General features: G+C 35.7%; 1 long non-coding RNA gene across 1 annotated transcript; it reads left to right on the forward strand.

The window, feature by feature from the left end:
* Positions 1-109: 109 nt before the first annotated feature.
* On the forward strand, positions 110-18,612 carry LOC120506740. The gene is made up of 5 exons (XR_005628587.1): positions 110-270; positions 1,275-1,416; positions 3,085-3,146; positions 4,017-4,070; positions 18,446-18,612. It is a non-coding gene; the product is annotated as an uncharacterized LOC120506740 (long non-coding RNA).
* Positions 18,613-25,994: the final 7,382 nt, after the last annotated feature.

The raw sequence follows: 25,994 nt of genomic DNA on the forward strand, positions 1-25,994 counted from the left end.
TCTCATCAAAAGATTTTGCAGCTCTCTCTTCAATCAGATTGCATATTGATTTCTCACTGGAAAATTTAAGGTAGATATTCTTTTCTCATCAAAAGATTTTGCAGCTCTCTCTTCAATCAGATTTTCCTCGTGAAAAAAAATGGCAAATGCAGTGAAAACCAGTAAGAAGAAATTCCAGCTCTGAAACTTTATGACAAAGTTTCCTCAGGGTCTTCATTCACCATCTTGGAATCTTTAGTCAACTATTTGCCATTTTCCATTTATTTCCAGGTAGGTTGGATCAAACAGTGCTCTGAAACAACATTTCAAATGCTGATGATTAATATTAACCAGTGGCCAGAGTGGTGTATAACAATATATCACTTAATGCTCTAATGTCACAAGAATTTCTTCTGCTATTAGAGGGCTAATGTTTAATGTCCTCACTGACAAATCTGCATGAGTTGAGCCACTGAATTGTATTGTGGTGTAAGATGAGACAAATTCTTTTTCTCCACCCCTTCCTTCTCTATAAGTGCTCTGAGTAAATAAAGGAAATTTGCTCCAAAACCTGAATGACAATGTCATAGGATGATCAATTTTAATTTTTGGAAGATTAAAAGGGATATTTATGTTATTTTACTGTGGGTACCTTATTCAACCTGTTTAGATTTCAAGTGAATGTGATTCTGTGTACAAACTTTGGTATCAGAGATTAAGGCTTTCTGGGAGAGGAAGCTATAAACTAGGAAATAGCCGAAGTGTTATTTAATATGCCTACTCTTTTTCTGCTCACACTATCATTCATGAAAAACAGCAAATAAGAGATGAAAAATAAATGATAACAAAGGAATGACCTACGCTTAGGCAGATTCTCAAAAAAAAAAAAGTTATCATATCATACAAACTTTCTATAATTAGGAATCATAATGTCTTATCTCTTTTACTTTTGGATCCATCAAGATAATTTTTCAAGAAACTTAAAAAGGAATTTTAATTTGTTTGCAATTTTACCTGCAACTCTGAACTGCAGTTTACCCTTTGTGATTCAATATGATGAAAAAAATGGTAGACAGAATGGAGTGATTCAGTATTAGCAGACAAAAAGTGCTACATTATGAGAGTAAATTATGTTGCTGGGAAGCAAAAAATACCTGCTTCTCAACTCTACAAGATTAGAGGCCTCTGGGCACTAAAATTACATCAGTAGAGCAATCTTGCAGAGGAAAATTGAAGGTTTGCATTAAAAACCCATCTTAACATAATGAACAACCAGTGAAATACTCTCCTCTCAGGAACATGGTCCATGGACAAGGAGCCAAGGATATCCCAGACCTTGTTCAGTGTGCCAAGAAGGGTCTTGTTGATGCCACAGCAGGAGTCAGCAGGAGTCAGCAGAAGTCAGCTGCTGCTGGCCCCAGAAAGGCAGAGATGAAGGTAAGCAGACTGATGGAAGCTAGAAGGCTACAAGGCACCATTGTCTAGAAACCAGAATTATACCAGACCACTGCTCATGCATAAGGGCATTACATTTATTCTTCGAGCAACCTTTTATTTGTCAAGGGTATATGCAATATCTGATCACCTCATAAATGCTGAGAATCATGTTGCATGAAGTAAACATCATTTCAGTCAGTAGAAAAAAATAATAAAATGTTTGAGGAGTCTTATTGTAATGGTGTCAGAACAGGCACCATTTCAACTGTGACACAGATGACACAGGTTAAGACTGAACATCTGCATGTCTCATATCTGATATTACAGTAACTTGAAGAATCCCTCAAGCATAATCAGAACAGATCTCTTGTCATTCAGGTGACTACTAAAAAGATATTCTGGAAGCATTAAAGAAAAATTGCAAATTTAGCTATAAAATAATAATGACTGACTTAGTAAGTAAAAATTGGTACCCAAATTTTCCAAAGCACTGAAATTAAACAGAAAATTCTTTTGTAATATGTTCTCAAGCCTACATGCCTATATAAAGAAAAAAAACCTATGGAAGTGTTAAGAATCCCAATAATATTAACTGAAACACATGGTGTAGCCTTCAGCACTGAGCTACTAGTTCACCTTGAGCACATGCTTAAAATAAAATCTTTAAATACTGTCCCAAATCAGTGTGCTCTTTTAAATAGAATCTTCCAAAAACCAGTAAAAGATGTGTTGTGGTCAATATACATGGGGAACTTTATTACTCATTTCCATGTATGTTTGTATGCATTCCTCAGTGAGTTATTACTTTGTTCATTTTGTTCCTTTTTTTAGTTGTAGTGTAGGACTGGAAAGAATTTTCCTTGGACACCTATGCAGACCTAAGCTCATACAAAAGGCACACCACATATTGATCCATGCTATAAAAAAACTGCCTTCTTACTGGAAGACTATTCCAGAATATCTACCTTCTTTCAGACCAAATTTGCAGTACACGTACATGAATAATATTCAAATTGTATGGTATTGATTGCCTTTCTTTTCAGGGATTCAGTTTAGTCTCCTGTATCCCATGAAATTTCTCATCAGGTTGGTAAATGAGTAATGTGGGTGCTACTCATGCATCATTAAGAACCCTTTTCAGTAACTCAATGCAATAATTAGAAAGAAACACAGGAAGAAATTAATTTATTCTCAAGCATGATGAGTCAGATATGGCGCTATATGTAACATACATTTTCTTTTAAGATACATGATTGTTGTAAAAAATATGTAAGAGTCAGTCATTTCAGTTTTAATTAGGATCAGTCAAAGTGTAATTCTCAACCCAGAGGTTCAGCTATCCTTGATCAAACACTGGTTTCATGCAGCTGTGTGATCTTGACTCAGTTTTACCAGGGAAATTGTGACAAGGTGTGACAAGAGCACATGAGCTACATCCATGCACTATAAGAAAAGCAAAACTACAGACAGAAATGTAATAGTTGAGATTCTAACAGTTAACACCTTGATTTCCCTATAAGGCAAAGGGGTTGAGCAGTAGGTAGTTAGGTGTCTGCAGATTCTCTAGGATGGCAGCTTCAAAACATCAAGGATCAGACCTTTCCATGGGATAACAAAGACAAATTCTTCCTGCCTGATTAATAGTTGAGTGCACTGGTGTCTTTCCAGGTGTGTGAGTGTGAACTGGTCCTTCTGGCCTGCTGGACCTGGCTGCCTCTTTGAATAACCCAGTAAGTTAAAAATCAACATGCCTTCTGAATCCATCCTCCTGCAGATTCTCTGTGCATTCAAGAAACGTTACCTCTTTTACATGACCCAGAAAGGAAGAATTACCAAGAGATTTCACTGCTGCAACTGGTCCAAGCTTTGCTGGGTCAGCACCATAGGCTAGCCACAGCTTGTCTTTATCTCACCTACCTTCTACTGAGTAAAGAAAATCACTTCTTGAGTTTTGAATAGTACATTCTCTGTGTCCACAGTAGTGATGATATAATGTAATAACAGATGGGAAAAACTGAAGCCTTTTTCTTTTCCTTTTGAAGCAAATAGGTAAACATTTAGACAAGTGAGACTTCAGTCAGGAACCCAAATTTCTCCTTTATTTCACCACTTTTTCCTGTGGACCATTTCTCACTTTAACCCCTTCCATAAACCCACTCAACATTAGTACTTCACGAGCAGGGAACAAGGTGTGATGCGTGAAGTTCTGAATTTGCCCATTTTTTTTCCTAATGCCTTGAACAATTCCGAACTGTGGTGTGTCAGCATTCTCCTAAAAGAGGTAGAACAGGAAAAGATTAAATTAACTGGGTTTTAATTCTAAACATGATCCTATTGAACACATCACAGTAGATGACCACAGACATTATTGGCAGAAAACTTATTTGTTAGAGCTTAATCTCTGATTAACAGCTTTCTCTGGCTCAATTTTGAATTCATGTGGGGTCATTCTGCTGAGATGAAAAGTGCATTTAAAGCTCTTTTTCATTCTTTTCTGAGCAAAGCATGACCTAGATACCAAGCCTATTACAGCCTAATAGAAATAGCTTGACAATCACCAAACTCATTTAACTGTGCACATTCTCTCTTTATATTTTCAGCTTTTTGAGACCTGTTGACAAGGCTCAAGGTGGGATGCTGCATGCAAAACCTAGGTATTTACAAAAAGGCGATAATATAAATTTAATGAATTTGCACTTTTTGCCCTTAGAGAAATATGCTGTACTGTCCCTATGCTTCATTTTACTCAAGGGTCACAAAGACTTACCATGAATCAAATTTTGCAGGATATTTTTGATATAGGGATATATTATATGCCCCATTTTATGGATGTGCAAATAGTCATAGGAAAGTAATATGATTTTCTCAAGTGCCACAGTGCGAGGTAGGATTTCTCTCATCTAATATTATCTGCCTGTGGGTCAAGTCTAGCCAGATTGTCTCCATGACCTTTAATGCTTTAGGAAAAGGAAGACACATTTGTCCAGAGAATGATACATCTCACTTCTCTTCCACCTTACTTTATTCCATCTTTCTACCTCAAACATTTATCTTAGGCTGACAGAGATCACCTTGTGGATGAAGCCACTCCTTTCCACCTGCTACACAGGGAACTTTGGTGACTAGCTCAGACTTGACAGCTTCTAGACAGAAAAGGTTAGACATCTATATCATTATTATTATTATTAGGTGATATGAAGACCACCTTTAGTGATAAATAGAAGCTGGACTCATCAGTTTCTTTCCCTGTCTCAATTTGCAAGATCTGGATTGAATATATTACAGGTCTGTTGCACTTACTACCTTTTGGAATCTGTTATCTTCCTTGTTTATGCAAAGACTGTTACTAACAGCAACAGCAAAACCAAATACTCATTTCTGCAAATTATTATAGGATTTCTTCAGCCAAATTGAAAATTATGCCGATTTACACTTGAAAATCTTGTCCTTTTAGAATAGCGATCAACTAACAAAGGAGTCAATACAAACAATTTTCTTGAGTAAAGATTCTTCAGTACTGTGGCCCTTTATATGTTACACTCCCTAGGTCTGATACAGTTATGCATGTGCACACAAGACTGAAAATACACCACAAAAACTTTCAGGATCTCTCTATCAATTTCTAGTTTGGGGACAGGTCTAAGTTTGTTGCTGTTTTTTGTTGAGTTTTTTTTGATCAAATAGTAATATAAGTAGGTGCCTGCAATGAGTTGATTGTATCTCTGAGTTCCACAAAAGAAAGGAGCCAAAATAATGATAAAAGTTTTGGGAAAAAAAAAAACAACATTGGACTTTAAATGGTATAATTTTTTCATTTAGACATCGGAACCTGACACAGTGTAATTAAAGACAGAGACCCATTCATGTTTAATCCTCAGTGCCTAATTCCTCTTCAGGAGACAGATCACTAAGGAAATTATTCAGAATGATTTGCAGAGAATGCAGACATTAATCAGAGATTGAATTCTCAAAAAGAGACGAAGAATTACAGGGGTCAAAAACTCCAAGCATAGTCACACACTGGCTGAAATTGAAGAGAAAGTTATTTCTGTGGCTTAGGAGAGTGGACCCTTCTACTGAGAGTAACACTGTGATACTCAAGAAAATTAGGTATAAATGATGGCAATTCTCCTGCAGTTCACAGAAACAAGCCATGATTTTTTTATTTTTTTTTTTTTTGTCTGTTAGAAATAAGCTAGGACTTAAAAATTACTCAACTCGTTTGAACTCTCTGACACTGTGACCAAGAGAAGCTGAGAATAATTTTGGAAAACTTCCAGCTATCCTTTAGCTTTGGGAAGATTCAGTAAGTGCTTAGATAGTAAGAAATAAACACAAAGCAAGCTTTACTCAGTGCCCACTACCCATTTCCTACTTGCAATATCCCCAAAAGGCTGGTGGCAAACTACCTCTTTCCTGGGGCAAGGTCGAAAAAAGAATAAATGGCACATGGCTAATACTGGAGTTGGTTGTGGCTCTAGAATAAATAGAGACATACTGGCTTTACTCTGGTGGCATTTCTAAATTGTAATCAAGTTATTAACTCTGCAGTGGCTGTTACTTTCAGACAATAGTAATGGCAATATCTTATGTCAAGGCATTGTAGTCTCTGTAGTGTCTCTGATTTTCTCTGCAAATGTAACTAAGAGAAAAATATCAGCTTCCCTTTTTGTGATTTTCATTAAATATTCCTTCAACGCAGAAGAGAAAGATCATGAGAGATCTGTATGGTAAACTACTGGTAGCAGTAGAAGTATTTTCGTCTAATGTAAAAAATGAATACTTTTCAAGAGCCTTTCAAAGTATAGATTTTTCTTGCTATCACGTACTTTAGTGTCAGGACCTCTATCATACTCTCAAGGTCAGTTTCTCCCATTTATGAGTCCTTTCCCATTTTCCCCTCAGAACCAGACAAGCTATTTGTTTTACCAGATGGGAAGATGAGGGGAGAGGCCTGTTTTCATCCATGGACAGAGACTCTACTACCTTTTCTTCTTTGTGCTGCTTGCCATGAGGTGACAGACACTGTTAGAGCACAGTCTGTGCATCCTGTGACTAATTTATACCAGTGTCATAATGCTGTGTAGTAACATTTGGTGAAGTTCCAAGAAAAGAATATGCAGACAAATTTTACACTACAAACTCAGTTTAAAAACAAGAAGGGTTCTTAGGTAATACTGTCTGTTGTTCAGGTGGTCAACCAGATATACACACAAGGATTATTAAAGCATTAACATGTTACATCTTTCAGAAGATTAAAATTGCAATAAATGAGCCAATTTTTGATCAGCTTTTTTCCACTATTCCTGTCTGAGCGTTCTGTCACCAGGAATGTCAGTATTGAGTACAGATAAATCTGGAGCTTTCTCCACCTCAAGAGAGAAAGTGTGATAGAAACAGTTCTATCTCAAAATTATCTGCTCTGTTTCATATTAGATGAAGAGCTCACTAGTAATAGAATAAGAATTATAAAGCATGCTACAAATTTAGGCTCACATTGTAATAAAGAGATTATATATTTGTAGAGATTTTCTTTTCTAGAAGTCATCTTCTGTTAAGTCTGTTAAATTAAACTTTTAAATTGGCTATTAAAAATTTCTTCTTTGAGAGGGCTTTGAAGCATTTTGAAGCGGTTGCCCAGGGAAGTGGTTGTGTCACCATGCCAGGAGGTATTTTAAAAAAGTATTAATGTGGCATTTAGGGATTTTATTTAAGGATGGAGTTGATAGTGTTAGGATAACAATTGGAGTTGATGATCTTAAACTTTTTTCCCAGCCTAAAGGATTCTATGGCTTTATACCAAGCAGTGTCATCCAGCATCCAAAAACCCTTTGCCCACTTGCAGCAGCCACTACAAACAATAGCACTATGTACCCTTTGTCATTACCTTCCAAAGTACTTCTAGGTTTGCTCATCTGTGCATTTGAGTGTACCACCTTTACAGCAGAAATCCTAACTTTAGTTATGTATATTTTGTCATGGTTTAACCCCAGCTAATTCCATACCGCTCCTCCCACTCCTCCTTGCAGTGGTGTAGGAACAGGATCAGAGGACTAAAGGTAAGAAAAATCATAAACTTAGATCAGACAGCCTAATAGGTAAAGCAAAAGACACATGAACAAGCAAAGAAAAATCAGGAATTCATTCACTGCTTCCCATGGTCAGGCAGGTGTTGAGCCATCCCCACCACAGCAGGGCATCATGCATAATGGTGACTTGGGTAGACACAACATCACTCCAAATGAACTGTGAACATCCCCTCTTCTTCCCCAAATTTATATGCTGATCATGATGACATATGGTCTGGGATATTCCTTTGGTCAGCTGGGGTCAGCTGCAGTGGCTGTGTCCCCCATTGTGTCTTCTCACGTGTAAAATATTTTCTTTGACCAAAGGAAATATTACAGGAAGTGGAAGTCATTAAAATTGCAGCAACACTCAGGAAGGGACTATATCCACAGGAAAAAAATTCTTGACTCTCCATTTCTCATGTCCCAACTTCTCAGCTTGAAATTGCCATTAACTGATTTTGTGAATTTTTTTGTAAAAAAAAAGAAATAATGTGTAGATGTTCAAACATCCAATTGTAGTGACATAAATGAAGAGGCTGATTTCAAGTTTTTATATGGAGAATGATAGACTTAAGTGCTCTTTTTCTATATATGAACTCTACTTAGTACTCACTTCCTGGCATTTGAATTTGAATTGCCTTTAGTACAAAAAACCCAATAACATACTAAAAACAAAACAAACAAAACAACACAACAACAACCAACAAAAAAACCCAGGAAAAAAAAAAAACAAACAAAAAAAAGACCCTACTATAATATGTTTGTTTATATCAGTAACTCTCCAGTGAGTGTGGAATACATGCAATTATGTGTACACAGCTACGTGATGATATAAGGAATTTATGTTCTGTAGATGAATGAACAGACTTGATTAACTGCTTCATTAGAGCTCAAGAAAACATTTACAGCTGAATGAGGAAGTTCCATTATACTACAAAAATATTGTGGGTTCAGATATATAAAATGTATCTCAGAAAATAAAGCATGTGTATATAACTTTTTGGTTGGGTTGTTTTGAGCTTGTTGCCCTCCTATCTCAAAAGAGACAATAACTTGGCTGATGTGAAAATAACTCATTTGCCTAAATATTCGTAAAATAATTTGAAGACTTGCAACAGCAACACTTTTTAAAGGTATTATTTGATTGGTACTCTACAAACAGATTGAAAAACATGTATAGTCTTCATATTTCAATCAAAACCTGGGAGTACATGTCTAATCTTTACTTAGTTTAAGCTGCATTTAACTCCTCATAACTTTTAATAAAGTGATGCAAAAAATATTTTTTTCTGTAAGAATTGCATTTATTCTGATTTTTTTAAAATCTGTCATAAAAATCCAAATTTAAAAAAAATATCTGTGCTATTTTATTATACCATTTTATTGCAATAAAGAGAAGATTCACTAATTAAACCAATGAGATTCACTGCAAATGCTGCTAGGATTTATTGCATTTTACAATTCTCTAAAACACTACAAAGCACATGCCAGGAACTGAATCCTAAAAAAAGACGGCCAGATAGACAGTAACTCCTATAGTAAAAGCTCAGGATTAGCTAGTTTCTGTTTTGCGGGACTTCTATAGGTTGTTCTTATATCATTCTAATTTCTTTATAAATATGTTCTTCAGAATCAAGTCAGAAGCCTTAGATAAATCTGTACAGAATAAACGGATTGTACTTGCTTTGTCTACCAAGCATACTTCTCCAAAGATTTTTCTCTAAGTTTTTCCAATTAATTATATTGGTTTTTCAACCTTTTGATACATATGAGATGTATCACTGTTTCTCTGTGAAGGAACATTATGATGAAGAACTTGTAACAGAGAAAAGTTTACCAATTTAACTTTTTTAAAACCAATTGTGAAGCATTTGCTTCTTTTGGAACACTGGAGCTTTTCAGCATTTCTATTCATACTGAAAAATCAACATGAACAGCCCAGAGAGATCTTTAGCCATATCCTTTAAATTATAAGTCATAAACTATATGAGAACCTTTTAATTGCTTTTATCATCTCTCCATATGACATAATTCAGATGCATGTTTGTCCTTCAAATAGAACCAATATATTTACGGAACATCCAGTCAATTACTGATAATTCTATATGCACTATCAAGACCACTTTTTTTCTTTAATTATACCTTGTTCTGCTGGGATCTACATGAAAGTATCTCCTAATGTTAGTATTGTTTCTAATAGACATAACTTAGTCCTGTAGAGCATGGATTTCCATATAATTTTTTTATTACTCCTATCATATATGAAATATTTAATAATATATGTGGTTTTGTGCATGCAACTGCTCTCTTTTACATCATTTCTAATCAGTGTGACCTTCCTTCTGGAGAGTAACTGTAGCATTTCTGCTACGCACCAAAGCATTCTTAAATAACTCCTTGTTACCCCTCATATTTTTCATTATTTATTTCTTTCTCCCAACATTTGCTTTCTGCCTACAATTGTATTTAATCTGCAATTTTTATAGGTACTTCAAAAGACAGTTGCTTATAACTATTTCTGGATAAAGACAATGAACTAATCTAATGTGTTAGTAAATGCTTAGAATATTACGGGAAGAGTTATAAGTATGTTGCAGTAGAAGGCTTCCATATCATAAAGTCAAAGATTTTTTTTTCTTTTTTTCAAATCTTGCAATTCCTATACAATTATATTTAAGATAGATATATTTAAGGTAGATATAACAAGGGTAAAGGTATTTGATAGCTTTCCTGAGTGCCTGTGAATACCTTCTCTGTGTTTTTAGCCATACTCAGAGCACTGCTTTTGTACAACTGTTAGTGTTAAGAATTTCTGCATTGCTGCAACCGTTCATAAATTATCATACGCCCATACCACATCCTGCTGCAGCAGGGAAACAGGAAAAGTGCACATGTATTATCACTTAGAAGTATAGTTGAATACTTTAGTAGGAACTAAACAGATATTTCAAACCTTCAGTTAGTATCAAATCTTGCATAAATAAAAGATATCCAAGTATTTTCTCACACCTCATATCTCTCTGGGACATTTTATAAATGAAAACACGAAATACAAAATAAGCTTATCTAGAGAAGATCTGTTTTCTTCTTTTGTGTTCCCTGAATAAGAGAAGGCTGAGGTCATGGTTCAGCACCTTATCAGTTAAAATATTTTCTTTTACTTCATACAACACAATATTGCAGGTGCCAAGTCTGTTTCAAATGCACAGGTTTAAAAGTAACAGAATCAACAGCATAACTACATTCATGATCTAATCATTATTCTTGCAGTCAGCACTACTATTTTGCTTTTGCCCTTGGCCTCTTAATCTATTCAGCTAATTAGTTTTTTTACCCTCTAAACCCCTATAGTATGCGCCTGCTGTGTGCATGCTCTGGCCTTTAATCACCAAACCCTCAGTTTTCCACACAGATGCTTACTACTATCTAATCCTTTTATCTTGGCTTATATGTTGACTTTTCATCAGTGAATTTGTCCTATCAATCTTTTTCTAATTTTTTTAAGCAAGGCCTATGTGGTTTTCCCTTTTTTTTTTATGAAAAGCATTTGATGGCGCAATGGTGTTTGAAAGGTGTTGAATCCTAAGTCAGATCACCCAAAGCCTTTTAGTTATCCCTTGAGGTTCAAGAAAAGGCTCTATCTAATGCTTTGAGGGGCAATACAGAGCAGATAGTGAACGACTCAAGCTGAGGATAAAATTCTGCAGTGGGTTCTCTGAAATGACCCTTCCTCAGAAAGAATTATTGTTTTGAAAATTAGCTGAAAGCACAAATCCAGGAATGTTGCACTTCTCTACAACTCAGTACTTTGTAGAAATTCTGTCTTACAGCCAGTCATGCCTACAGGCTACAAGAAATTTAGTTTATTTATGACAATGTGTCTGCTATCCTTTGAGCTCAGCTGTGATGGGGTTCACAGATATGGGGTTTGAGAGACATGTTCTCTTTGTTTTTATAGGTTTTATTCCTACCATTTTCTTACCATGTGAAATACCAGATTGTAAATTCTTTGAACCATACTAATATCTGTTTTGTTTTTACTGTGAAGCTTGTTGGATAGATCAGTGCTAGAGAAGTGGTTAAGGTTTGTTTAACATTCTCTCATGGCACTTTACCTAGACACAACTCTCTTTCAGGACAGACTTTGCTCAGCTGAATCACATCTACCTCACAGACTAAATCACAGACTCTTTGCCCTGCCTTGTCTCAGGGATAGAGAAAACACTACAATGACTAAAAATGCTATAAAGGCAGGAAAAATGAGGAATATTTTCTTACACTTGGTAACCTCCTTTTTATGCAGGGAAATATTTGCAATCTTTTATCCCTCAACTAGTTGTACCTAGACAATGGTTTTAAACAAAACATTGAAAGAAGGCCTGCAAGTTACATTATTTCACAGAGTATTATAAAAAATTAAAATAATAAAATAAAATAATAACAATTAAAACCCCCAATATAACTTCTGGATATTATTTATTTCCCATTTGGTACCTTCTGGAATATTACCCTCCACCTATATATAGATTTGAAACATGTTGTGATTCCTAAATAAGCTTAATAGCTCTTGTACCTGCCCTTCCTTATTAATTAATAATGAACTGATAAACTCATCTCTATTTTATGGTGAACAAGTTAACTAATATGTTAATTTAATAAAACACAATTTCGCAGAGTCATACTTGAATCCCAAATGTGTACTGTTGCCTGGAATCAGTTGTAGTGCAGGATTTAGCATTTCCTCTCACTGAACTTCAGATATTTAGGATGAACTTTACTTAGTAAACGGCTCATCAAGTGGAGGTCTGTTCTGTTCAGCTTGATATCTACTAAACGATTTAATGAAATCCTTTGGAAATAGCTTAGTCTTCTCGAATAAGCATTGAAAATTATCTTGGCATACATAAATTACTTTTAAATAACTAAGGGTATCTGGGCTGAAATCTAGGGTTACTCTACATTTTTGCTTTCATCACACGTTCCTCATACATATTGTACATTGTATTCATTATAACATTATATAATTGTACCCTCTACCACATGCCATTAACTTAAGTCATCAATTAACAAAGATTAAATCATTCAGAAGGATGTATTTAATTTAAGATAGTAAATGATCTTTCCACATCCAGGCTCAAACCCCATTTTTCTGCTCTCATTGAAGGCTGGATCTGCTTGTAGTCAACTAGACACCAAATGTAATTGAGCCCATCCAGCCAGCAGATCCCACGGAGATAGACAAAGAAATCCTTTTCTAATGAAGATAAATCCTGTGTCAGGCAGGATTCTGCTAGCACAGAAGTGATGCTCTGACTGACTCAGTTGTAAGGATGTAGGATTTATAGGAAGTGGATAGAGATGAATTTACTTCTAGTTGAAAAAGATTGGCAGGTTTACTACAAGTTATGATCCTATTTGAGGAAAGCAAAGCCTAAGGATTGGCCTTTCTAAAGGACAGGGTCACAGCTGTGTGATCTGTGAAAATCACTTGAAGAATTACCCCGGCTTCAGAGCCTTCACTCTGACTGAGATGTGAAAATAGACTTAAATTTAAATCAGATTAAACTAATTAGAGTATGCTTACTTATTTCACTTCTTATTTTTCCTAGTAAATCACTTCATAAAAGTTTTCATTTCAGTAAGTAAAATCACTTTCAGTTTTACTGTAATGTTTTTTCTACTTTTCATAATGATTTCAGGAGGGATGTCAAACAATAGGTATCCCAAGAACATGACAAGACCTTTTAGGGCTCATCTATTGCCAAGCAATGACAGCTCACAAATAAGGTAAAGTCCTCAAAGGTTTGCAGAGTGCTCCCTTACTGAACTGCAAGAGCACTCTCAGAGCCTCTTGTTGTTAGAATGCATTTGACAGACAACAGACAGTAAAGAAAGAGTCTCCAATCCACTGGCACTCACAGGATTCATCCTCAGGAAAAGTGGCAAACCTGTTTGTGCTAGATTCACAAGGTGATTTTAGGCTGAGCACTTCACTGTCCAACTTGCAGGCAATTTGTCAAAGAGACATTGTAAACCCAAGGCGGTAAGTGGTATCTCTACTGAGACAGAAGAGGAATCAAAAATAAATCCAAGCTTATAAAAAAGCAATGTCTGCAAGGTAAGTTAGCTAAAGCAGATAAGAGAAAAGCGGTCTCTGACTCACAAAGATTGGAATGAACATATGGTTCAAGATATTTTAGAAAAAAACATTCAGACAGGTATTCACACTCAACTCCTTCTTCCCTTTCTGACCATTCACCTGGTATCTGATATTCATGGGTACAGGGAAGATTTAGATTGGCTATTCAGAAAAATTTCTTCACTGGAAAGTTTGTCAAACACCCGAATGGGATGCCCAGAGGAGTGGTGGAGTCACCGTCCATGGAAATATTTAAAAGACATGTAGATGTGGCAGCTGGGGTCATGGTGGACTTGGCAGTGCTGGGTTAACCATTGGACTTGATCTTAAAGGTGTTCTCCAATGTAAAGTGTTCTGTGAGTCTCTGAAGAAAGAGAAGTCTCTTCTTCATCTCAAAGGTCAAGCTCAATCTAGGCTTAATGAGTATAGCATTTCCCTGACAGAAAATAATATTTTAAAAAGCAGTTTACTGGTTTTCAATTATAATTTTAAATTCTGTACAAAAAGTTATTTTTTTATGTAGTGATAAGTCTCAACCTGAAAATTCCTCTCTTACATAATTCTACAGGATCAGTTTTGGTTTAAAGTCCCTTGCTAACTGAGCAGACCATAAAGTTACTTACAATGTGGGACTGCAGAATATTGGATATGATTTGAATAGTGGATATGATTTGAATTTTTCTTTAGACATCCTGTGAGTATCTACTGTTGAAATTAGACAGGGACCAAAACTTGTATTAGCTCTATAAACTGTACTATTTTGAGCAACCCTTTCAAAATGCTGTATGTACAAGGTTCAGAATTTTATTGTCAAAGAATAAAGATGTTTTATTTTAGAGATATTCCACAAAGAAACAGGGCCAAAATTTGACAAATATCCATTTCTTGCTGAGTTTTCAGACAGAGAGAGATTAAAAATAATAGTGTGAGAGTCTGAGAACTAATCTTGTAATCACAGAACAGGACATTTCTGCTGTCTCATCTGTAATACTTCCACATCTCTACCATAAATTTATGGTAGTCCTTTCCTTGGACAAGAAAGAATTTTTAGGGGGTATTAAGAAGAAAGTGGGACTATTAATGAATGAAGAAAGAGGATGCAACTATACATAATGTTTAAAATATTGAATTCTCTGTTCTATTCTTCCCAAGACCTCCACCCCTCAAAATAACCAGTCAAAAAAAGAAAAAAAAAAAAGAGAGAGAGAGAGAGAGAGAGAGAAAAAAACTCTGAGCTGTTATAAATTTTTATAAATGTATGTAATAAAATAATTAGGCATAAAAATGGAGAAAATGCATTGGAAAATAATCACTATTAATCACTATTTCTAACATTCCTGTCGATGAGGTGACATGCAATTTTCTCAGGTAAATTTGCATCCTGAAGTTCTTTAAACACAACAGAAAATTTGGTATTGACTGCAAGACCCTAAAGATACTAGTTATTAGCAACTTAAAATAATTTTTTATGTACTGGGGAACACCTGGGGAAACATGAGAATATATTTTAAAAAAACCATTTATTTTCTAAAATGGTAAGGAAATAGTTATGCTAAGAACCGGCTGTAAAGCACATATGCTATTAACTGAAACATAGCAAACTAAATGGTATAACAGTTTCTGTATGTCTTAAGAATGAATTTATAAAGCATATAAATAATTAAGTAAAAATAGTGATACATTAAGTAAAAATCACAGAACAAAAAATACATTAATATATATAGGGTTTTCTTTTAAACATATCATATAGACCATAGTATGGAAATAGTCAGTGATGTAGTACACAGAATTAAAACAAAAGTTTGAGTTGAAAATTATTGTTTTGACATTAATACTCTTAATTTAAAATGGTGAATTACCTCTTCCTCACATAGTTATGTTTAAACTTCCAAAACAGAAGCAAATACCAGTAGCTGAATAATTTTTCTAAAATTAGTTTTGGTAAAATTGAATTAATTAGCAGGTACTACCTGCATCTCTTTGCCTCTCTTTCAAAGGTGTTCCTACAATTTCAGATCTTTAAAAGGAAAGGGTATTTCAAAATTAGGTAAAAGTTACTTTGAGAAAGAACAAACCTACATTTTTAAATACATTACAAATATTTTTTTCTGCCCCAAAGTTTCTCCCAATGTAGGTTTCTTCCCTCCTAAAAATAAATAAATAAACAAACGAACAAATAAAAAAGTTTTTGAAAACCTGACATTATTAAAGAGAAAATTACCACCTCTGGGCATTTTATAATGCTGCTTACAAGCTGCTTTTACCTCCACAGCACATTAAGAAGAATTACGGATTTTTTTGTTAAACCGCACAACAAGTTCTGGAAACTCGTGAATTGATATGAAACTTGATAGATTCTGTGGCTGCTAAGATGAAACAACACAGAGTGACAGGCACTGTCACTACATCTACCTACGTCTCCCGACTCACCAGCCAGATGAGCTGAGTGCAGCCCTGCAGTGTCCTGACAGACTGGAGCAGTACATCATTAATGTTATTTATTTGCACTGCTTTAACACTTGGCACAGAACACGGATCAAAACAAGACAGCCCCTGTCTCGGAGAGCTCACAGTCTAAATATAGAAGCTGAAACAAAAGATGAGTGTAGACAGACAGGGAACAAAGAGAAAGCAGTGAGACGTGGCTGATCTTGCCATATCAGGAGACTTATGTTCTTACTTTGCTTTGTTTTCACAGAACTCCTCGGAGTAATAAAGTGAAGGAGGAATTTGGAAAAGGATAAAAGAAACATTTTTCAGTTGTTTACAGAGACATCCTCCCAAAAGACAGCAGGATTTAAAACACAGAGTTTCTTGTATAAAAGTCAAATAAGATGGCATCATAGATTTAGTAGGTGCAGAAATGACCTTTTGAAATACCAAGGTGTCAGTTGAATTATTTTGTTTGAATCAACTGATTTAAAGAAAGAAAAACAGGACAGTATCATGACTCCCCAAATATTTTTTCTAATTATTTGTGGAATTGTTTGAAGGTTTGTTTCTTTGAAGGCTTTTAGGATTTAGGAAAAGAAAAATGAAATAGAAAAGGAAAAAGGAAAAAAGTGAATAGGGATAGGAAAAAAAGTAAAGAAAAAATAGTAAATAATAGAAAATAGAAAATAGATAGAAAATTGGAGAAAGAGAAGGAAAAAGAAAAAGGAAAACAAAAAGGAAAAGGGAAAAGGAAAAAGGAAAAGAAAAAAAAAGGAAAAAAAATTAGAGGGATGAATATGAACTAAAACAGTTTAAATTATTGACAAAGGGGATACCAGAGTTTAATGGATTAAAATATTTCTTCTGAGCACTAGTAACTGTGTGTGATGTGATCTTGTCTTGGGAGCAGACTTGCTTAGCCCTCTATCATTTGAGAGTACCGGAGGACAGATCTCTATTCCCTTTCCTCCACACAATGCCTGGCTCAGTTCAGGCACTCCAGCATGTCTTTAAATCAATAGTCAAATGGTTCAGTGCAAGACTACAGGGAGGTCATAACCTGGAATCACACTATCAAAGTCAGGGGATTTTCTGTGATATAAAACTGTTGTTAGACAAGAAAGGAGCTATGAAAATGTACTTCAAAGAAAACATAAAGTTTATTTGAGGCAACCTAACTACTGAATTACATTTCCTTTCAATTTTATTTGTGTGACTCTTTCACTTCCACAGCATTCTTTACTTCTAAAGAATGTACTAGCCCTAGGGATTGAAAACAAGATGGTTTTATTTTTGTTTTATTTTGCTGTTGATATCAGCTCTTTTTTTTAATCTGTGATAAATACACATTAGCCTATATTTTGCTTAATTCCCAGTACACATTATTGCCTAAATTTGTAAAATGTTATAGATTTTGAAATAAAGATTTTATTAAAATTACCTGAATCACACTTTTTAGCAATTTTGTTTATTGATTTTTCTGAGACGCTATGTATATCTAGTAGAAATTATTTGATTTCAGAGAAACATTAAAAGTAGTATACTGATGTTACTTCTCAAATCCAATATTATGTCTCCCATAGTAGCCCAAATCCACAATGCCAGAGCTAAGTGCAAGACAAGCCAAATGAAAAGTGGTTAAAGTTCATGTCTCCTTACATTTTGATTCAATCTTTCATGCTTATATGTGTCTCTGTTTTTCTACTGCATCAAATAGCTCAATCACATTAAATGGTCTCCTTATGGACACTTCCACTATCTCAACAGAATGTAGGTGTATGTCTGGGGTAGAGCTAGTACAAAGCCCAAAGGTTTTGTTTTGCTTCTTGGCAAACATCTTATTGAAATGAAGGTGAGTCAGTAGCAGAAGTTACCTATCTGCTAAGGAGAGTTTCTTTCATTCACATAAAAATTAAATAATAAAGAAGGTACCTACAGAAAACAATGCTGAATTTAAAGAAGTCAGCTAGAGAGAAGAAAACCAAACCAAACCAAAACAGAAACCCCACACCAAAAGTAATTCAATAGCTTCACCTCAGTAAAAAGTGGATTAAATAAATGGATTTTTAAACATTATGTTGATAAACCTCAGGCTTAGCAGTTTCTTAAGTGGAGCCAAAGACAAACGTATGTTCTGAGTGATATCTTTATCTAAAAAATATAATAGTTCAACTGAAAATTATTGTAACAAAATGGCTGCCCGTTTACAGTACTTGTATTGTCAAAGATGACATTAATATGTGGACAAAATTAATTTTTCAGGATCTTTACTTTAAATATTTCCATTAAAATTATTCCTAATAGCTGAATAATAGTTGCATGTACATGTAACTTGGTGGTTTGCTTAGTAGCCCTTGTCACATCATCATTGTTTTTTGTCTTGCAGGTGCTATGGAGGAGTAATATCATCTGTTCCTCAAAGTCAGTGACAGACTGAAACGATTAGAAAGCCACCACCACTGAATTGAAAGACTTTGCATGACAGTTACAAGCTTTTCCCTATAAAGAGTCATATGCTCTTCACTCTATGAATCTAGAAGACAGACTGATAATATTAAGTGATTTATAAAGCCACAATCATATTTATTGGAAGTAGTGGGTGTGTTTTTCTGTGACTACAGCTGGACCTTTCACCTCCAACACAAATTCTTAAGCTTACTTGTAGCTGAGAGAGTGCAGTGTACAGGAAAAGTTCTTTTTATGGGTTAACCATAACTCTGTACCATAAAAGAGTTGACTACTGTAATAAGCATGGAGTGAACACTACAGAGAAGGAAGGGAAACCTGTTTCCTCCAAATGCCTTCCTGATTTAAACTTTTGCTCTTTTCTATAGTTTGTTTTTCATTCACATCTGGCCTACCAGGCATGTATGTGAGCACAAAAGGCAGCTTCTATCAGAAATAAAACATCATTTATTAGCTCTTCTGATCTAAACAAATGTGAATAGAGATTTTCACTGTCCTCATAACACTCATTAGGACAAAATTACAGTAAAAGGAAACTACCATCAGCTTTCAATACAGTTACAAAAATTCTGAATTAAGGTAAATTCAGTAAAGAATATATGCAATACAAAATGTATATAAATTGACTTTTAAGACCAGAGAGTACTTATTGAAATGCACCTTTGAGAATACGAATGTTTTACCTGAATCAAGGCTGCACTTGTGAAAAGGAAAAACTTTGATTTCTTTAAAGTTTCGTCTAAATAATACACAACACAAATATTCCACCCATGGGTAGTGAGGAGTTAACTGTTTCTATAATTGTATTATCTGCTTTTTGCTCCAGGTGGGAGAACAGACTCATCTCACTGAGAAATGCACACAGGCACAGACACAGATCTTCACATGCTGTTTTCAGCACAGTTATATTTATAGTTACACAGTTTGAGACACACAACCATTTCGTTTCTCAAAGTGCATCTGACTTTGCATAATTAGCATTAAAGAATAAAGAGACAAAGTTTTTTTTTACATGTGGTCAGCTCCAATACAGCTATCTCTAAGAGAGAGGAATAATCCAAAGTTATTGTCCCCAAGTCTAACACACACATCCCACAGAAGGTGGTACATGAACAATGGACAAAATGTCAGTCCTAGCCCCAGATGAACTCAATGTCAATGTCTTCACTGACATTAATGGCAGAAGCTGCCATTCAAAAACAGCATGGGTTTATGTTAAGGCAAATTAGAATGACTGGAATAGATCTTCACCTGAAACAAATTAGCCTAGCTCCCACCGAGGACATGGTCCATCACCCCTACAGCACACAGAAGGTCCAGCAATCTAAGTGTACTCTGATTATCATCTTATTTCCTTGTGGATTTACATTTAGCTGTTGCCATGAGCATTTGATAAAGTGGTAGCACATGCCTGGGGGTTATAGGACATGTTACTGTAGCAACCAAAATAATAATTTTTTTTCATACCTTAGTAATAATTTCAAGTGAGATCAAAAGGTGATGGTGAAAGTCAAAGAAATCTGTCCAACAGCATGTCAGTGAAATATATCACATTTATGTCAAGGGTTTTGCAGGAAATAGCGTGTACTAGTTTTCCATTATAGCGGCAGAAACTGCACAAGGTCTAATGATCAAAAACATTGATTTATTCCTGTCACAAACCTTCAGTCCCCCCGGCTTCTAATTAAATCCATCTTACATTCTGCTCTGGTATGTAACCCTTCTGCTGTACACAAGATAAAACCACTTGCTATACCTCATGCCTACAGCCTCTATCATTACTCTGACAAAACATTACTCTCAAACAAAGGATCCAAGAGTGGTCCATGGGGACATGAGCAATATCTGAATCCAAAGAGATAGGACAGAGGGAGGGTCATTCAATCTCAGCATTAAGGTTTTATTATTTGTTGCAGAATTTTTTTACAACTGAAAATAAAATTCTGAGTGCTACATCTATCAGCTTTTGTGTACAGTTGTAAGATTAATTCTTGAATCAGAAAAAAACAAAATGCATACAGATAATGTGCTGGACATACAATCTACCAGGCTACTTACACAAATTATGACACATAAACTTAAGACAGAGGTCTTCATTCTGATAAGTCTGAAATACTTCACTGTCTATATCTAAGATTTTATTTCTATCTTTCTAACTACTGAGGACCTAGGTGGCTGTGGTTTCAAGAGGATAAATGAAAGGCAATACAAATCCTGTGTTGCCTTGTGTATAAATGCTTCATCCCCTGAAGCAAAATAAATAACAATTTTTTAAAAAACAAAATAAAACTAATATAACAAGCTCTTATTGTCGTTTTTCACAGCAGAGATCCTTAAATTAGAAACTTTAAAAATTATATTTTTCAATATAATATATTCAAGTGTCTGCATAGTTTTTTTCATTATACATTCACACATTGGTGTGTGCTGGCAGTAATGTGACAATTTATAATCCTAACACTTTTATATCTTAAATGATAACACTGTGATCTTTCATATTTTTTCAGATGTTGTTTTTCTGCTTCAGCTTGCCTGAAACACAAAATCTACTGTGTATTCAGATGGATACATGATTAAAATGCTGCAATGTCAATAAAATATTGCACCACAAATTAGAGATTATTTGGCTATTATTTAAAAGTAAAAGCTAAAAATCATAAATATGCCTCACTTCAAAGGAATTCCAGCTTTGGGTTTTCAGTGATTAGTTATAGATTCTTATTCATCTTCAGGAAACCCTATAGCATTCAGGTATTCATTTTATAGTATGGGTTAAGGAGTGTTTCAAGTGGAAGGTATTTAATAAAAGTAAAAATTCCATTCTGCGAATAATTAACTATGTTTAAATAAAATCACATATGTGCATATAGAATCATTCAAAACATAGTTTCCAATTCTATCCTTCTTGTAATCAAATTAATAAAACCCTGTCATTGTTGAAACAGAAGTGCTTAATACTAATTAATTTTATATTTTGTTAGAAATATAAAATGTCCAAGAGCAGAGTTAATTAAGCTTGTGTTATTTCTCCTTAGGCTAAGGAGAGGAGAAGGAACCTCTATTTCCATTAATCTGTATTTTATGCACCTGTGTTTCTAAATCAGTTAACATAATGGCATTTCAATATAAAATTTTTATAAGCAATAATAACTAAAGACCATGTAGCAGATTGAAAAGCAAACAAGAGTCAGTATACCTGTTATTCATTTTGTATGTTTTCTCTGACTTATCTTTACTCTAAGGAGAGAGACAGAGCTTGTATGAAACAGATTTTCAAAATATATCCTAGTAAAACAAAGAGTACATAAAACTTAACTCTAAATTTTTCAGCTAAATTAAAAGCTTTAAAGATCAGGGTAACCTGAAGTATGTATATAAATACATATTTTAATTTTGACATCGGATATGGTTCATGCTCTTAATGTCAAGAGTCGTGGGGGTTTTTCATTTTTCTTCCTTATTTAGTGAATATGAAAGTCACTGTTTTATAATTCAACAAATACAATCATTTTTTCTAATAGAATAACTAAAAATGTATTCCTTCATCCATGCTGGATTTTACTAATAGGCTTTCTTTTTATTTTTTTCTCCATTTGATTTATTTATATTATATATGGTTGACTGTTAACCAGTCACTGTCACTCAGTTTTGAATTATGTACTCAAATAGTCACAATGAGTTGCATTGTCATTTTAAAATACTGCATAAAGTGACAAATTTTGATACAATATTACTAAAAGCACATAATGCCTCAGGAATTCTTCATTTGTTTCCTATTTTGCTTGTCCAATCAATATGTTTTCTCTAGGAAGATCAACACCTGACTTTCTGTTTCTCTGAAATTCTGAACTTGTTTTGTGAAAGGGATGATATTGTGGTGATCGGTGCTAGGGAGATCAGTACTCCCTGGTAGTAAAAGAAAATCATTGCACAGAAGGACCACAGCTTACTACATGAATGAAGCAAAATACTTTGATTCATAAAGTATCTACTACTGTGAAATTAAGAGACCAATTCAAAGGTGATTTAATCAACTGGAAAACCAGGGTTTGTCCTCTCCTTATAGATGATGGCCAGTCACTGGGTTTCACCTGTAAGCCTTTATTAAACTCAATTGAGAAACCAATATATCATAAACCATATGGTTCCGATCCATTCCTAAATGGCACACATCACTAAGAACTATAAACTTGCATGAACAAACAAAAAGAGCATACATTAATCCTCTTACACATTTTATTATATTTTATCATTCAATGCTTTGGTGCGGAAACCTCTTTCCACACATTTTGGCCATTTCATTTATTAGTTTATTTAAGGCAGGTGATGTCTTTATGAGGCTGTATATTACCTAAGTCATTGTTTTTGTTTGACCCGGAAGTGAGTTTTTGGAAAAATTGTGGTCAAACCAATCAGTGGCCAGATTTGAAATTTTCACCTGTGGTGGCCACTGGGGATTTGGATACACCTCTGAGAACACAGAGGGGTTAAAAGCAGAGGATTCCCAGAGAACTTCCTCTTTGGAATCCGGTGTTGGTGAATGGAGTCTGACCTTCTCTCCCCTGCCCAGCTGCATCTGGGTGAGGGAGGAAGAGGCCATGCGGCCTGTGACGGATGAGCCCTGCAAGAGGCAGGGATGGAGGAGACCTGGGATGTTTGGGCAGCCCCCCCAGAGAGAGTGATAGAGACTGTGCTGGCAGCACAGCCGGCCAGAAGTGGGGGATGCAGCGAGAGAAGGTGCCCGGCAGCTGTGGGAGTCCTGGGCAGACAGAGGCAAAGATTTTAAACCCTTGCTGGAATAATGGAAACCTTAAAAATACTGATCCTCATGAATGAGAATGAGGAGAGAAATATGAGAGATGATGAAATGGGCAAGTGTAAGGAAAGTTGGAAGAGGTGAGAAGAATCCTAGGTAGGAAGAGATGATGGAGTGGCCTTGAGCTGGACTCTTTCTTGTATGGCCATGGACAGACCCGTGTTTTTCCCTGTGACCTGGAGATTGTATTTAGGGGGAGGCAATGCCTTGGAGTCAAGAGTGAAGCAGTGGCGTGAACAGAGACGGCTGAGGAGGGTGTGGGATGCCCTCTGTCTCCACGGAGAGGAAGATCTCTGTTCATGAGGCCCCTCAGCCCCAGGGGGTAAATTTGGGGGGGACTGGTGTCCCAAAGTTGAGAGACTGCTACTTTTGGAACTGGATGGAGCATCTTTAAACGGGGAGCCCTAAAAGCAGTCCTGGCCCATGTGCAGTGGTGAGAGCGCTGGACATGGCGGGGGGAGAAGTCGCGAGGGCCGATGTTCTCTGGGCGGGGCCATGAGTGACATGGAAGCACAGGAGGTTTCAATTGTGTTTCCAGGGGGAGCCTATGGTGCAAGGGGGGACTCCTCTCTCCCTGATGGATTTGAGAATTGATTATTTGAGGGGTGATGATGGACTGAAAGTTGATTACCTGAGAGATGGTGACTGGGTGGAAATCTAAGTTGTTATTTCATTTTGTGGAGAAATGGGAGGGGGGAGGAGGAATGTATTTGGAGGGTTTTCATTCTTAGCTTCGTGTGTGTTCCTTTTTCGATATTGTAATTAATAAAGTATGGTGTTTTTCCCTCCATCCCCAAGTGGGAGCCTGCTTTGTTCTGTTTCCGGGTCACATGTCACAGAAACCATTTTGGAAATACCCCTGCCATGGGGGCCCTGGCATTGTGCTAGGGTCAAACCATGACAGTCATGGTCACTATATTTCATTTAGGGATTAACAGACTTTGTGAAACAATTAACAAAATGTTAATTCCACACAGCTTCTTTGCTAAATTATGTAAATTGCTTTTATATCTTTTTGCTGGTGAAAAACAAAGTAACTCCACTCATATCAATAAAGTGGGGCTATTTTATGTGATTCAAGAATTTGGGTTAGATATCTGCTTGCTGTAATTTATTGTTTAACAATTTCAAGTCAGGCTTCCCTTTTGCAGTAAATTGAGAACACCACACCATTCCTATAGTCAGAAGATTCCCTTGTGAAGTGTTATACAGGGTTCTCATGCAAGAAATCAAGGAGAAGACATGAAACCTGGAGTTGCCTAGGAATTATCTCTACTAAAATGCATTTTTGAAACTACAATACCCTCCTGAACTTGTGACTGTGTGCCTTCATATGCTCCCAGTTATATTCCACGTCCTCTAGTTCCTAGGATTGCTCCAAATTGATGTTGGTGAGATCTGGTGAAATGTCTGTTCTTTATTGAGCGCCACAGAAATACAGCAAGCCATACAGAAAATTATTTAGTGATTAGGGTACCTCAGCTTGGTTTGACATGGATTTGATGGAGGCAGTTGATCTCAAATCTTCAAAGCTGTTTAGTTCACCATCAAACTTTGTAGGAAGTCTACATCCAAACAACTTTTAACCTTTAGTCTTTTTAGTCTCCTGGCTGCCTTTCTCAGTACACCAGGATCTTCTTGCCCCTGCCTTCCTTTTCTATTAGGGACAAGAGAGGAGGAGAAACATGGAGCATTCCTGCAAATACCCATGACTAGTCAGAGCTGCATCAGGTTCTGCTATTCAGTTGTCTGCTTTGTGCCTCATTTACTTCTTATTACAAATTATATATTCAAAAAGTAGGTAAAGACTTACATGAATGACAGTCACTTTCCTAATGTAGTGGTGAGAGTGGAGATGAGAATCAGAATCTGCACAAGCAATTTTTTCTCTTGTATAAAAATTCACTCAGCAGCATGACTGCATGGCAGCTCTACAGCCAGAAAGCACACTGCTCTTCATTTATGGGTCACAAAAGCAGTGTTATGAACATTCCAATATTACCTTATATGTTTATAAGGCTCTCCCCAAACCACTTAAAAACAGTTACATTCATCCACTGTCCAGAGACAATACAAGCAAAATTCCAGGGGAGAAAAAAAATTTTTGAGGAAATTTATAGGAGCACAGATAACCAGGCATGAAATGAATGGACTTCTGCTTCTTCACTGTGTAAACAGCAGATTGTGGTACTGCTGCTGTTTAAGGAAAAAAAATGTTATTTTCCAATCCCACACAAAAGATGTTTAGTTTCTTCTCAATCTCTATAATAAGCATTAAAGAGGAATAAGGGCCTCCCTCAGTATTCTACATTCATTACCTCTGCATGGCAAATATGTTCTATTCATTATCTATAACCAAATAGTATATGAAGTTTCCATCAGAGATCAGGACCCCATTGTGCTGGATACTGGACAATAACATAGAGGAGAGATACCTTGAAAATTTAATAGTTTCAACAGACATGAGCAAACACAAGAGATAAATAAAATTAGACTGAGTAGCTTACTCATGGTCATAGAGTAGTATGTGGTAGTTCAGGGATCCCAATTCATTATAGCAGCAAAGTCCGGCTTAAAGATCTATACCCAGTTAGCCAAGGGAAGATGGGTAACCTGTCCATACCTGAAGAGCCCTAAGGAAGTAGAGCAGGTT

The sequence above is a fragment of the Passer montanus genome, unplaced genomic scaffold (assembly GCF_014805655.1).
Source record: "Passer montanus isolate IOZ18808 unplaced genomic scaffold, ASM1480565v1 scaffold4, whole genome shotgun sequence".
In the NCBI taxonomy this organism is placed as follows: domain Eukaryota; kingdom Metazoa; phylum Chordata; class Aves; order Passeriformes; family Passeridae; genus Passer; species Passer montanus.